The following is a 14612-nucleotide window of genomic DNA, read 5'->3' on the forward strand; positions in this document are numbered from 1 at the left end:
ATGGATTACATATGATTAAGCCGCATTAATCTAAATTATGCGAGAAAACTCAGCAAGGCAGCATATAAGAACCAAAAACTTAGCACAACCTTAACCAAAATCCAAAAATAGCAGCAACAATCATCATTCAACCAACATGCACAATTAAGCAAATAAACACAAACGGAGCACTTATCAGGCCTAGAATCCTCTAACCACATCCTAACTACCTAACCACATACACTTCTATCTAACCTAACATACAAAGATAACTAATTAACTGATCTACTCTAATCATTAAACAAAACTAATAAAATAGAGTAGCAACTGGGCAGTAGGAAACCTGGAAGCAGGGCAGAAGAAATGAACTGAAAAATGAAAAGGGAAGGTGAATGGTGATGCTGCTAGTAACGACGGCCTACGGTGGAGCTTGCAGCGGCGCTGAGACGGCGTCGGGACAGAGCAGGAGTGGAGAGAAAGCAATAGGGAGTGAGAGTGAGAAAAGGGAGAAAGACGGAAAGGAGGAGGGAAGCGAAGGCGGCGCGGCGGTTGACGGCGGCGGAATTCGGTCGTTGGACGGGGTCGCTGGCTGGTTCAGGGGTTTATGGAGGAAGAGAGGAGGAGAGGGAACGTTGGGGAGAAGAGAAGTTGGGGTTGCGTAAATGCGCTATGGTCTTCGCGTGGATAGGGTTAATTAATTTGAATCCACGCGAGCGCGCACCGTGCGCGTCCGCGTGGGTGGGAAAATATGAAAGTGGCACGGAAGCGTCAAATGCGCTTGCACGTAGATGGGTGATGTAGGCACGGGTGCGAATGCGTACGGTGCGCGTCCGCGCGGGTGAGTTGGGCCAGAGGCACAAAAGTGGCCCAGAGTTGGCACAACTCTCGGGTCTTTGGCCTGGGTGATGCAAAAACACATCGAGGCGCGCGCGCACTATGTGCTTGCGTGTGGATGAGTTGGGCGATGATGGGGCGCGGAGGCGCCAAGTGCGCCTACGCGTAGGTAGGGAAACGCAAAGGGGTGCGGACGCGTCATGTACGCATCCGCGTGGCTTAAGACCCCGAGTTGGCCCAAAAGTGGCACAACACTCTGGTCCTTGGCCCGGAAAGTGCAAAATGCACAACCGGCGCGTGCGCGCACTGTGCACTTGCGCGTGGCTTCTCTCTCTCTCTCTCTTTTTGTTTTTTTCAAAAGCACCAAGAAGAGCTCAAAATCCTCCTAGCCTTCTCTAAGACTCAAAAACCAGCTAAAATGGAAAACCAACCATATTTTTGAAATTTTTGAGGATTTTCCAAATGATATGAGGAAACTTGCAATCCAAGCAAAAACTCAAATTCAAAGAATCATCCTTATTTAAAGCATAGGATGTATAAACAACTCAGCAAGCCAAAACAGATATACTAAGGAATAGAGAAGCTACCTACATCAGAACTCAATTCATTCATTATATCTACAAGAGAATGGAAAGAGTTTACCATGGTGAGGTGTCTCCCACCAAGCACTTTTAGTTTAAGTCCTTAAGTTGGACATTTGGGAGGCTCCTTATCAAGGTGGCTTATGCTTGTATTCATCCTTAAACCTCCAAGAGTGCTTATTCGTCAACCGGTCGTCAGAATCTCCAACCATCTTCACCAAACTTGGGTAAGGTTCCCTCCAAGATATGAGCTCCCGAAAATGGTCTTCATGTTGTGATCCAGGATCCCATATCTTATCTTCACACCCATCTTCGAATTGATCGCCTTGATTTCGTCCGGGTGACAAGAAAGTCAAATTCTTATGAAAGCACCAAACTACCCTCCTAGACCCATTTAATTGAGTACTATACCAATCCATGCTCTTCAATTTTGAGCTTCCAACTATAATGAGTCTAGATTTACAACGACAACCACTAAACATCCTCCTCTTTCGCTTAATTCCACAAAGCGCCCTAAGTTGGCCATCCGTCCAAACCAAATTCAAGTGGGATAATAAAACTAAGAGTTAGAAGTTTTACCCACTCAAATGAAGGATTGGATAACAACCTAGGTGGAGGGGTGATGAGCGGATAATTTATACGCTTTTTGGCATTGTTTTTAGTATGTTTTTAGTAGGATCTAGTTACTTTTAGGGATGTTTTCATTAGTTTTTATGTTAAATTCACATTTCTGGACTTTACTATGAGTTTGTGTGTTTTTCTGTGATTTCAGGTATTTTCTAGCTGAAATTGAGGGACTTGAGCAGAAATCAGATTCAGAGGTTGAAGAAGGACTGCTGATGCTGTTGGATTCTGACCTCCCTGCACTCAAAGTGGATTTTCTCGAGCTACAGAACTCGAAATGGAACGCTTCCAATTGCGTTGGAAAGTAGACATTCAGGGCTTTCCAGAAATATATAATAGTCCATACTTTGGCCAAGAATAGACGACGCAAACTGGCATTCAACGCCAGCTCTCTGCCCAATTCTGGCGTCCAGCGCCAGAAAAGGATCCAAAACCAGAGTTGAACGCCCAAACTGGCACAAAAACTGGCGTTCAATTCCACAAATGGCCTCTGCACGTGGAAATTTAAAGCTCAGTCCAAGCACACACCAAGTGGGCCCTGGAAGTGGATTTATGCATCAATTACTTACTTATGTAAACCCTAGTAACTAGTTTAGTATAAATAGGACCTTTTACTATTGTATGAGGCATCTTTGGACGCCTGGTTCTTAGATCAGAGGGGCTGGCCATTCGGCCATGCCTGGACCTTTCACTTATGTAATTTTAACGGTAGAGTTTCTACACTCCATAGATTAAGGTGTGGAGCTCTGCTGTTCCTCAAAGATTAATGCAAAGTACTACTGTTTTCTATTCAATTCATCTTATTTCGCTTCTAAGATATTCATTCGCACTTCAACCTGAATGTGATGAACGTGACAATCATCATCATTCCCTATGAACGCGTGCCTGACAACCACTTCTGTTCTACCTTCGACTGAATGAGTATCTCTTAGATCTCCTAACCAGAATCTTCGTGGCGTAAGCTAGAATGATGGCGGCATTCAAGAGAATCCGGAAGGTCTAAACCTTGTCTGTGGTATTCCGAGTAGGATTCAATGATTGGATGACTGTGACGAGATCCAAACTCGCGATGGCGGGGCGTTAGTGACAGACGCAAAAGGATAGTAGATCCTATTCCAGCATGATCGAGAACCGACAGATGAATAGCCGTGCCGTGACAGGGTGCGTTGATCATTTTCACTGAGAGGATAAGATGAAGCCATTGACAAGGGTGATGCCTCCAGACGATTAGCCGTGCCGTGACAGGGCATTGGATCATTTTCCCGAGAGATGACCGAAAGTAGCCGTTGACAATGGTGATGTATCACATAAAGCCAGCCATGGAAAGGAGTAAGACTGACTGGATGAAGATAGCAGGAAAGCAGAGGTTCAGAGGAACGAAAAGCATCTCCATTCGCTTATCTGAAATTCTCACCAATGATTTACATAAGTATCTCTATCCCTATTCTATTATTTATTATTCGAAAACCCATTACTGTTTGATATCCGCCTGACTGAGATTTACAAGGTGACCATAGCTTGCTTCATACCGACAATCTCCGTGGGATTCGACCCTTACTCACGTAAGATATTACTTGGACGACCCAGTGCACTTGCTGGTTAGTTACACGGAGTTGTGAACCATGGTCTTGGCATCATGTTTTTGGCGCCATTGCCAGGGAAAGAAAGAGCAATGAATTCTACATAATTAAAGTGTAATCACGATTCCGCGTACCAAGTTTTTGGCGCCGTTGCCGGGGAAGAAAGAGCCATGAATTTTACATGATCAAAGTGTAATTGCGATTGCGCATACCAAGTTGCTCACGTTGCCAGGGATTGTTTGAGCCTGGACATCACAATTTCGTGCACCAAGTTTTTGGCGCTGTTGCCGGGGATTGTTCGAGTATGGACAACTGACGGTTCATCCTGTTGCTCAGATTAGGTAATTTTCTTTTTTTGTGTTATTTTCAAAAATTTTTCAAAAATATTTCAAAAAAAATTTTTTTTCTTTTGTTTTCGAAAAAAATAAAAATAATAAAAATGTTTTCAAAAATTTTATTCAAAATTTTTAAAGAATGAATTCTAGTATTTCATGAAGCATGTTGAAGCCTATCTGGCTGTAAAGCCATACCCAAACTGCTTTGGGATTGGCTAATCACTTCAGTGGAGTCATGCCCAATCCTTCTGGATAGGGTATGTCAGGCTTGTCATGTCTGAATTACACTCATATTTTTATTAAAGCTTGGCTGGCTATTAAGCCATGCCTGACCCTTTGATTGGAGCTTTAAGACTAACATGACAAGATTCTTGGAATTCATATTAAAGATTTTGAAATCCTTATCTTTGTTTTTCAAATAATTTTCGAAAAAAAAAAAAACCAAAAAAAAATTTAGAAAATCATAAAAATCAAAAATATTTTTGTGTTTCTTGTTTGAGTCTTGAGTCATATCATAAGTTTGGTGTCACTTACATATTCATCTTGCATTTTTTGAAAATTCATGCATTCATAGTGTTCTTCATGACCTTCAAGTTGTTCTTGGTCAGTCTTCTTGTTTGATCTTGATGTTTTCTTGTTTTGTGTCTTTTCTTGTTTTACATGTGCATCTTTCGTTTATTAGAGTCTAAACATGAAAGATTTTTAAGTTTGGTGTCTTGCATGTTTTCTTTGCATATAAAATTTTTCAAAAATATGTTCTTGATGTTCATCATGATATTCACGGTGTTCTTGGTGTTCATCTTGACATTCATAGCATTCTTGCATACATTCATTGTTTTGATCTAAAAATTTCATGCATTGCATTATTTTACTTGTTTTTCTCTCTCATCATAAAAATTCAAAAATCAAAAAAATATCTTTCCCTTTTTCTCTCATCAAATTCGAAAATTTGGGTTGACTTTTTCAAAAATTTTTAAAATCAAGTTATTTCTTATGAGTCAAATCAAATTTTCAATTTGAAAATCTTATCTTTTTCAAAATCTTTTTCAAAAATAAAATCTTTTTCAAATTTCTCAGTTATTTTCGAAAATTCCAAAAAAAAATATTTTTCAAAAATCTTTTTCTTAATTTTACATCATATTTTCGAAAATAACATCAACAATTAATGTTTTGATTCAAAAAATTTCAAGTTTGTTACTTGCTTGTTAAGAAAGATTCAAACTTTAAGTTCTAGAATCATATCTTGTGATTTCTTGTGAATCAAGTCATTAATTGTGATTTTAAAAATCAAATCTTTTTCAAAACTAATTTCAATCATATCTTTTCAAAAATATCTTCTTATCTTATCTTTTTCAAAAATTTGATTTCAAAATATCTTTTCTAACTTCCTAACTTCTTATCTTTTCAAAATTTGTTTCAACTAACTAACTAACATTTTGTTTGTTTCTTATCTTTTTCAAAACTACCTAACTAACTCTCTCTCTCTCATTTTCGAAAATTTCTTCCCCCTTTTTCAAAATTTCTTTTTAATTTATTAATTATTTTAATTTTTAAATCTTAATTTTCGAAAATTACTAACATTTTTCAAAAAAAAAAAACTATTTTCAAAAATCACTAACTCTTTTTCAAAAATTATTTTCGAAAATTCCTTCTCTCTCATCTTATTCTATTTATTTATTCATCTACTAACATCTCATCTCACATCTCAACCCTCCTCACAGTTGTGTTTCTTCCATTATATTACATTCTTTGTCTCCCCCTCTTCTTCTACTCACACAGGGATCCCTATACTGTGGTATAAAGGATTTCTATTATTATTATTATTATTCTGTGCCTTCTTCTTTGTCATATGAGCAGGAGCAAGGATAAGAACATTCTTGTGGAAGCAGATCCAGAACCTGAAAGGACTCTGAAGAGAAAATTAAGAGAAGCTAAATTACAACAATCCAGAGATAACCTTTCAGAAATTTTCGAACAGGAAGAGGAGATGGCAGCCGAAAATAATAATAATGCAAGGAGGATGCTTGGTGACTTTACTGCACCTAATTCCAATTTACATGGAAGAAGCATCTCCATTCCTGCCATTGGAGCAAACAACTTTGAACTGAAATCTCAATTAGTTTCTCTGATGCAGCAGAACTGCAAGTTTCATGGACTTCCATCTGAAGATCCTTTTCAGTTCTTAACTGAATTCTTGCAGATATGTGATACTGTTAAGACTAATGGAGTAGATCCTAAAGTCTACAGGCTCATGCTTTTCCCTTTTGCTGTAAGAGACAGAGCTAGAGTATGGTTGGACTCTCAACCTAAGGATAGCCTGAACTCTTGGGATAAGCTGGTCAAGGCCTTCCTAGCCAAGTTCTTTCCTCCTCAAAAGCTGAGCAAGCTTAGAGTGGATGTTCAAACCTTCAGACAGAAAGAAGGTGAATCCCTCTATGAAGCTTGGGAGAGATACAAAGGACTGACCAAAAAGTGTTCTTCTGACATGCTTTCAGAATGGACCATCCTGGATATATTCTATGATGGTCTGTCTGAGTTATCTAAGATTTCATTGGATACTTCTGGAGGTGGATCCATTCACCTAAAGAAAACGCCTGCAGAAGCTCAAGAACTCATTGACATGGTTGCTAATAACCAGTTCATGTACACTTCTGAGAGGAATCCTGTGAGTAATGGGACGCCTATGAAGAAGGGAGTTCTTGAAATTGATACTCTGAATGCCATATTGGCTCAGAATAAAATATTGACTCAGCAAGTCAATATGATTTCTCAGAGTCTGAATGGAATGTAAGCTGCATCCAACAGTACTCAAGAGGCTTCTTATGCAGAAGAAGCTTATGATCCTGAGAACCCTGCAATAGCAGAGGTAAATTATTTAGGTGAACCTTATGGAAACACCTATAACTCATCATGGAGAAATCATCCAAATTTCTCATGGAAGGATCAAAAGCCTCAACAAGGCTTTAATAATGGTGGAAGAAACAGGTTTAGCAATAGCAAGCCTTTTCCATCATCCACTCAGCAACAGACAGAGAACTCTGAACAAAATACTTCTAATTTAGCAAACTTAGTCTCTGATCTATCTAAGGCCACTGTAAGTTTCATGAATGAAACAAGGTCTTCCATTAGAAATCTGGAAGCACAAGTGGGCCAGCTGAGTAAAAGAATCACTGAAATCCCTCCTAGTACTCTCCCAAGCAATACAGAAGAGAATCCAAAAGGAGAGTGCAAGGCCATTGATATAAGCACCATGGCCGAACCCAAAGAAGGAGAGGAGGACGTGAATCCCAAGGAGGAAGACCTCCTGGGACGTCCAGTGATCAATAAGGAGCTTCCCTCTGAGGGACCAAAGGACTCTGAGGCACATCTAGAGACCATAGAGATCCCATTAAACCTCCTTATGCCATTCATGAGCTCTTATGAGTATTCCTCTTCTGAAGAGAATGAGGATGTTACTGAAGAGCAAACAGCCAAGTTTCTTGGTGCAATCATGAAGCTGAATGCCAAATTATTTGGCATTGATACTTGGGAAGTTGAACCTCCCTTGTTCATCAATGAACTAAGTGATCTGGATCAACTGACATTGCCTCAGAAGAGATAGGATCCTGGAAAGTTCATAATACCTTGTACCATAGGCACCATGATCTTTAAGGCTCTGTGTGACCTTGGTTCAGGGATAAACCTCATGCCCCTCTCTGTAATAGAGAAACTGGGAATCTATGGGGTGCAAGCTGCTAGAATCTCATTAGAGATGGCAGATAATTCAAGAAAACAGGCATATGGACAAGTAGAGGACGTGTTAGTAAAGGTTGAAGGCCTTTACATCCCTGCTGATTTCATAGTCCTGGATACTGGAAAGGAAGAGGATGAATCCATCATCTTAGGAAGACCTTTCCTGGCTACAGCAAGAGCTGTGATTGATGTTGACAGAGGTGAACTAGTCCTTCAATGGAATGAGGACTCCCTTGTATTTAAAACTCAAGGATCTCCCTCTGCAACCATGGAGAGGAAGCATGAAAAGCTTCTCTCAAAGCAGAGTCAACCCAAGCCCCTACAGTCAAACTCTAAGTTTGGTATTGGGAGGCCACAACCAAACTCTAAGTTTGGTGTTAAACTCCCATATCCAAACTCTAAGTTTGGTGTTGGAGAGTCTCAACAATGCTCTGAACATCTGTGAGGCTCCATGAGAGCCCACTGTCAAGCTATTGACATTAAAGAAGCGCTTGTTGGGAGGCAACCCAATTTTTATTTATCTAACTATATTTTTCTTAGTTATATGTCTTTATAGGTTCATGATCATAAGGAGTCACAAAATAAATATAAAAATTGAAAACGGAATCAAAAACAGCAGAAGAAAAATCACACCCTGGAGGAGCATCTGCCTGGCGTTCAACGCCAGAACAGAGCATGGTTCTGGCGCTGAACGCTCAGAACAAGCATGGTTCTGGCGTTCAACGCCAGAAATGGCAACAAATGGGCGTTGAATGCCCAAAATGGGCACCAACCTGGCGCTGAACGCCCAGAGTTGTGTGCAAGGGCATTTTACATGCCTAAATTGGTGCAGGGATGTAAATGCCTTGACACCTCAGGATCTGTGGACCCCACAGGATCATCTCAGGATCTGTGGACCCCACTCGATCCCCACCTACCTCATCATCTCTCTTTCCATTCATGATCATCCCTTCTGTTTTCCATTTACCACTCACATCCATACACCCACTACCTTCAAAATTCAACATCTCTCTCCCACCCAATCCCACCCATATGGCCGAATACACACTCCCATCCATCTCCTCCATATCTTCTTCATTCTTTCTTCTTTTGCTCGAGGGCGAGCAACATTCTAAGTTTGGTGTGGTAAAAGCATAGCTTTTTTATTTTTTCCATAACCATTGATGGCACCTAAGGCCAGAGAAACCTCTAGAAAGAGGAAAGGGAAGACAAAAGCTTCCATCAAGGGTCTATAGCTCAGTGGTAGAACATTTGACTGCAAATCAAGAGATCCCTGAGATACCTCAGGGGATACATTTTCTTCCACACAATTATTGGAAGCAACTAAGGATGGAACATCAAGAGCACTCCATCATCCTTCATGAAATCAGAGAAGATCTAAAAGCAATGAAGGAGGAGCAACAAAAACAAGGAAGAGACATAGAAGAGCTCAAGGACATCATTGGTTCCTCAAGAAGGAAACGCCACCATCACTAAGGTGGATTCATTCCTTGTTCTTATTTCTTCTGTTTTTCGTTTTCTATGTTATGTGCTTATCCATGTTTGTGTCTTCATTACATGATCATTAGTAGTTAGTAACTTTGTCTTAAAGTTATAAATGTCCTATGAATCCATCACCTCTCTTAAATGAAAAATGTTTTAATTCAAAAGAACAAGAAGTACATGAGTTTCGAATTTATCCTTGAACTTAGTTTAATTATATTGATGTGGTGACAATGCTTCTTGTTTTCTGAATGTATGCTTGAACAGTGCATATGTCTTTTGAAGTTGTTGTTTAAGAATGTTAAATATGTTGGCTCTTGAAAGAATGATGACTAGGAGACATGTTATTTGATAATCTGAAAAATCATAAAAATGATTCTTGAAGAAAGAAAAAGCAGCAAAGAACAAAGCTTGCAGAAAAAAAATAGGCGAAAAAAATAGAAAAAAAAAAAGAAAAAGCAAGCAGAAAAAGCCAAAGCTCTTAAAACCAAGAGGCAAGAGCAAAAAGCCAATAACCCTTAAAACCAAAAGGCAAGGGCAAATAAAAAGGATCCCAAGGCTTTGAGCATCAGTGGATAGGAGGACCTAAAGGAATAAAATCCTGGTCTAAGCGGCTAAACCAAGCTGTCCCTAACCATGTGCTTGTGGCGTGTAGGTGTCAAGTGAAAACTTGAGACTGAGCGGTTAAAGTCAAGGTCCAAAGCAAAAAAAGAGTGTGCTTAAGAACCCTGGACACCTCTAATTGGAGACTTTAGCAAAGCTGAGTCACAATCTGAAAAGGTTCACCCAATTATGTGTCTGTGGCATTTATGTATCTAGTGGTAATACTGGAAAACAAAGTGCTTAGGGCCACGGCCAAGACTCATAAAGAAGCTGTGTTCAAGAATCATCATACTGAACTAGGAGAGTCAATAACACTATCTGAACTCTGAGTTCCTATAGATGCCAATCATTCTGAACTTCAATGGATAAAGTGAGATGCCAAAACTATTCAAGAGGCAAAAAGCTATAAGTCCCGCTCATCTGATTGGAGCTATGTTTCATTAATAGTTTGGAATTTATAGTATATTCTCTTCTTTTTATCCTATTTTATTTTCAGTTTCTTGGGGACAAGCAACAATTTAAGTTTGGTGTTGTGATGAGCGGATAATTTATACGCTTTTTTGCATTGTTTTTAGTATGTTTTTAGTAGGATCTAGTTACTTTTAGGGATGTTTTCATTAGTTTTTATGTTAAATTCACATTTCTGGACTTTACTATGAGTTTGTATGTTTTTCTGTGATTTCAGGTATTTTCTGGCTGAAATTGAGGGACTTGAGCAGAAATCAGATTCAGAGGTTGAAGAAGGACTGCTGATGCTGTTGGATTCTGACCTTCCTGCACTCAAAGTAGATTTTCTGGAGCTACAGAACTCAAAATGGCGCGTTTCCAATTGCGTTGGAAAGTAGACATCCAGGGCTTTCCAGAAATATATAATAGTCCATACTTTGGCCAAGAATAGACGACGCAAACTGGCGTTCAACGCCAGCTCTCTGCCCAATTCTGGCGTCCAGCGCCAGAAAAGGATCCAAAACCAGAGTTGAACGCCCAAACTGGCACAAAAACTGGCGTTCAACTCCACAAATGGCCTCTGCACGTGGAAAGTTAAAGCTCAGCCCAAGCACACACCAAGTGGGCCCCGGAAGTGGATTTATGCATCAATTACTTACTTATGTAAACCCTAGTAACTAGTTTAGTATAAATAGGACCTTTTACTATTGTATGAGGCATCTTTGGACGCCTGGTTCTTAGATCAGAGGGGCTGGCCATTCGGCCATGCCTGGACCTTTCACTTATGTAATTTTAACGGTAGAGTTTCTACACTCCATAGATTAAGGTGTGGAGCTCTGCTGTTCCTCAAAGATTAATGCAAAGTACTACTGTTTTCTATTCAATTCATCTTATTTCACTTCTAAGATATTCATTCGCACTTCAACCTGAATGTGATGAACGTGACAATCATCATCATTCCCTATGAACGCGTGCCTGACAACCACTTCCGTTCTACCTTCGACTGAATGAGTATCTCTTAGATCTCCTAACCAGAATCTTCGTGGCGTAAGCTAGAATGATGGCGGCATTCAAGAGAATCCGGAATGTCTAAACCTTGTCTGTGGTATTCCGAGTAGGATTCAATGATTGGATGACTGTGACGAGCTCCAAACTCGCGATTGCGGGGCATTAGTGACAGACGCAAAAGGATAGTAGATCCTATTCCAGCATGATCGAGAACCGACAGATGAATAGCCGTGCCGTGACAGGGTGCGTTGATCATTTTCACTGAGAGGATAAGATGAAGCCATTGACAAGGGTGATGCCTCCAGACGATTAGCCGTGCCGTGACAGGTCATTAGATCATTTTCCCGAGAGATGACCGAAAGTAGCCGTTGACAATGGTGATGTATCACATAAAGCCAGCCATGGAAAGGAGTAAGACTGACTGGATGAAGATAGCAGGAAAGCAGAGGTTCAGAGGAACGAAAAGCATCTCCATTCGCTTATCTGAAATTCTCACCAATGATTTACATAAGTATCTCTATCCCTATTCTATTATTTATTATTCGAAAACCCATTACTGTTTGATATCCGCCTGACTGAGATTTACAAGGTGACCATAGCTTGCTTCATACCGACAATCTCCGTGGGATTCGACCCTTACTCACGTAAGGTATTACTTGGACGACCCAGTGCACTTGCTGGTTAGTTACACGGAGTTATGAACCATGGTCTTGGCATCATGTTTTTGGCGCCATTTCCAGGGAAAGAAAGAGCAATGAATTCTACATAATTAAAGTGTAATCACGATTCCGCGTACCAAGTTTTTGGCGCCGTTGCCGGGGAAGAAAGAGCCATGAATTTTACATGATCAAAGTGTAATCGCGATTGCGCGTACCAAGTTGCTCACGTTGTCAGGGATTGTTTGAGCCTGGACATCACAATTTCGTGAACCAAGGGGTTCCCAATGATCTTGACAAAGCACGCTCCACTCCTGTCCATCCTCTTCTAGAGGCTTCCACCACTTGGCAAAGTTTTCAAGTTCCTCCTCTTGCCAAGCTTCCTCAAGTTCACATTCTTCTTCACCAATTTTTGCCATCTCTTCCCCATCACTCTCATCATAGATAGGAGGTTTAGTGAAGTCTACTTCATCATCAAGTCCAAGCATATTGGTGAAGGACTCTTCAAACTCGAAAGGGTTGTATGTTGATGCGGAATCATCATATATAAGGGGGCTTGTTGCTCGGGACACTTCTTCCAATTCTTCACTCACAATATGCCTTAGAGGTTGCACATCCTCCTCAACATTGCTTTCTAGTCCATTGGAAGGAGGCTCAACAAGATCATCAAGGGGATAGATCAATGTGGACAAAAAATCACTAATGATGGAATCCACTTCTTGATCGATTTCCTTCAACTCTCTATCCACTTCCGCAAAATCACTCTCCTCTTTAACATCCCTTCCAAACTCTGTGGAAGATGGCTCTCCAACTTGAGATTTCTTTATGTGATCAACATATCCTAAACATCCACCCACTACTTCCTTTTTTTCACTAATCTCTACCTCCTCCTCTTGTTGCACTTTTTGCTTTAACTCCTCTTCCTCACCATGGAGCTTCAAGTTCACTCCCTCATCAGGCTCCTTGATTGTTTCTCCACATTCAACAATGGGAGTACTTAGGATGCATGAGCTTAGGTGGGATGTTAGGTGACTCACAGCTTCTACCATGCTAGCCATCTTTACTCTTAATTCCTTAAACTTATTTTCATTCTCCTCTTGTTGCCTTAAAATATGAGATTCAAGATCTCTCATTTCTAACATGAGGGCTTCATCGGGAGGTGGTGGTGGAAGAGAGGGTTCATTTTTTGAGGGAAGGTTGTTGTAATTGGAAAGTGGTTCATATTGGTGAAATTCTTGAGGTGGTGGGTGTGGACTTTGTGGTTCTTAGGAGTATTGGTGTTGGAATGGTGGTGGTTCTAGGTATGGTTGATATGGTGGTTGGTATGGTGGATGCGGGTTGGGATCATATGGAGGTGGATGATGGTATGGGGCTTGTGAGTATGGTGGAGGGTTATATTGAGGAGGGGGTTCATATGCATATGATGATTGTGGTTGACAACCACAATGAGGGTCATCACACACATTAGATTGGTATGCATCTTGGAGTGGTTCTTGCTCATAGTACATTGGTGGAGGTTGATGCCATGGAGGTTGAGCAAATGCTTGAGGCTCCTCCCACCTTTGGTTGTTCCTTCCTTGATGCATGTTATCATTGTAATTTCTATCTCCTACAACATAGTTAGAACCACACTCATAGCCAAAAGGATGAGAATTCATAGTGTTAAGAGAAAATAAAAAAAAAAACAAAAGCTAACAAGAAATAAAGGAAACTAAGTCCTACAACTAGCAAAAACCAACAAGCAAACCAAAAATCAAGCTATTCACAATATATACAATAGCCAATAACATAGCACTATTGCAATATCCCCGGCAACGGTGACAAACCCCAATTTGACGGTTTGTTTTGTATTGATTTTTGGGGATTTTATCACCTTTTACCCATATTTATTCAAGAAATAGCATGGTTTTGTATATTCTCCTTTAATTGTGCTTGAATGTGAAAACATGCTTTTTAGGACTCAAAATAGCTGAATTTAGTTCACCTTGATTCTATTAGATGCCTTGATATGTTTGTTAAGTGATTTAAGGTTTAGGAGGCAAAGATTGGATCAAGGGAATGAAGAAAGAAAGCATGAAAAGTTGGAGAACTCATGAAGAAATGAAAGAACCGGAAAGCTGTCAAGCCGACCTCTTTGCACTTAAACGACCATAACTTGAGCTACAGAGGTCCAATTGATGCGGTTCCAGTTGGGTTAGAAAGCTAACATCCGGGGCTTCGAAACGATATAAGATTTCTCATAGTTGCTACACGTATGGTGGCGCGCACGCGCAAAGTACGCGCACGCGCCGTTGCTGCCACCTAGTTCACTTAAAGCAAAACGTGGCCAACGAATTCTAAAGCCCTGTGGGCCCAATCCAACTCATTTCTGATGCTATTTAACCCAAGGAGTGAAGAGGGAAACATGTGTTAGTTACCAATTAGTTTAGTTTAGCTTTGTAGTTAGTTTCTAGAGAGAGAAGCTCTCTCTTCTCTCTAGGATTAGGATTAGATTAGTTCTTAGATCTAGATCTATTTCTTCTTATTCTCTCTTCTAATTTTCGTTCCTCTCCTCTATTGCACTTGTAGGATTCTTCTTCTAATGTAATTCCTTTGTTTGTAGTTTGTGAATTCTCTTTTGTAGATCTACATTTCTCCTTCAATGCAATTGGTAAGTTCTTTGTTGTTTCATGATTGATTTAGTTTTCTATTGTGGACCTCTTGCCTTTGTAGTTAGATCTCTCTTTAATTCTTGCAAATTTATGTGTTCAC

The 14612-nt window shown here is 40.2% G+C and overlaps 1 non-coding gene across 1 annotated transcript; it reads right to left on the reverse strand.

The window, feature by feature from the left end:
- Nucleotides 1-6316: 6316 nt before the first annotated feature.
- LOC112787290 (small nucleolar RNA R71) lies at nt 6317-6424 on the reverse strand. Its single transcript, XR_003194710.1, has one exon. It is a non-coding gene; the product is annotated as a small nucleolar RNA R71 (small nucleolar RNA).
- Nucleotides 6425-14612: the final 8188 nt, after the last annotated feature.

The sequence above is a fragment of the Arachis hypogaea genome, chromosome 20 (genome assembly GCF_003086295.3).
Source record: "Arachis hypogaea cultivar Tifrunner chromosome 20, arahy.Tifrunner.gnm2.J5K5, whole genome shotgun sequence".
In the NCBI taxonomy this organism is placed as follows: Eukaryota; Viridiplantae; Streptophyta; class Magnoliopsida; order Fabales; family Fabaceae; genus Arachis; species Arachis hypogaea.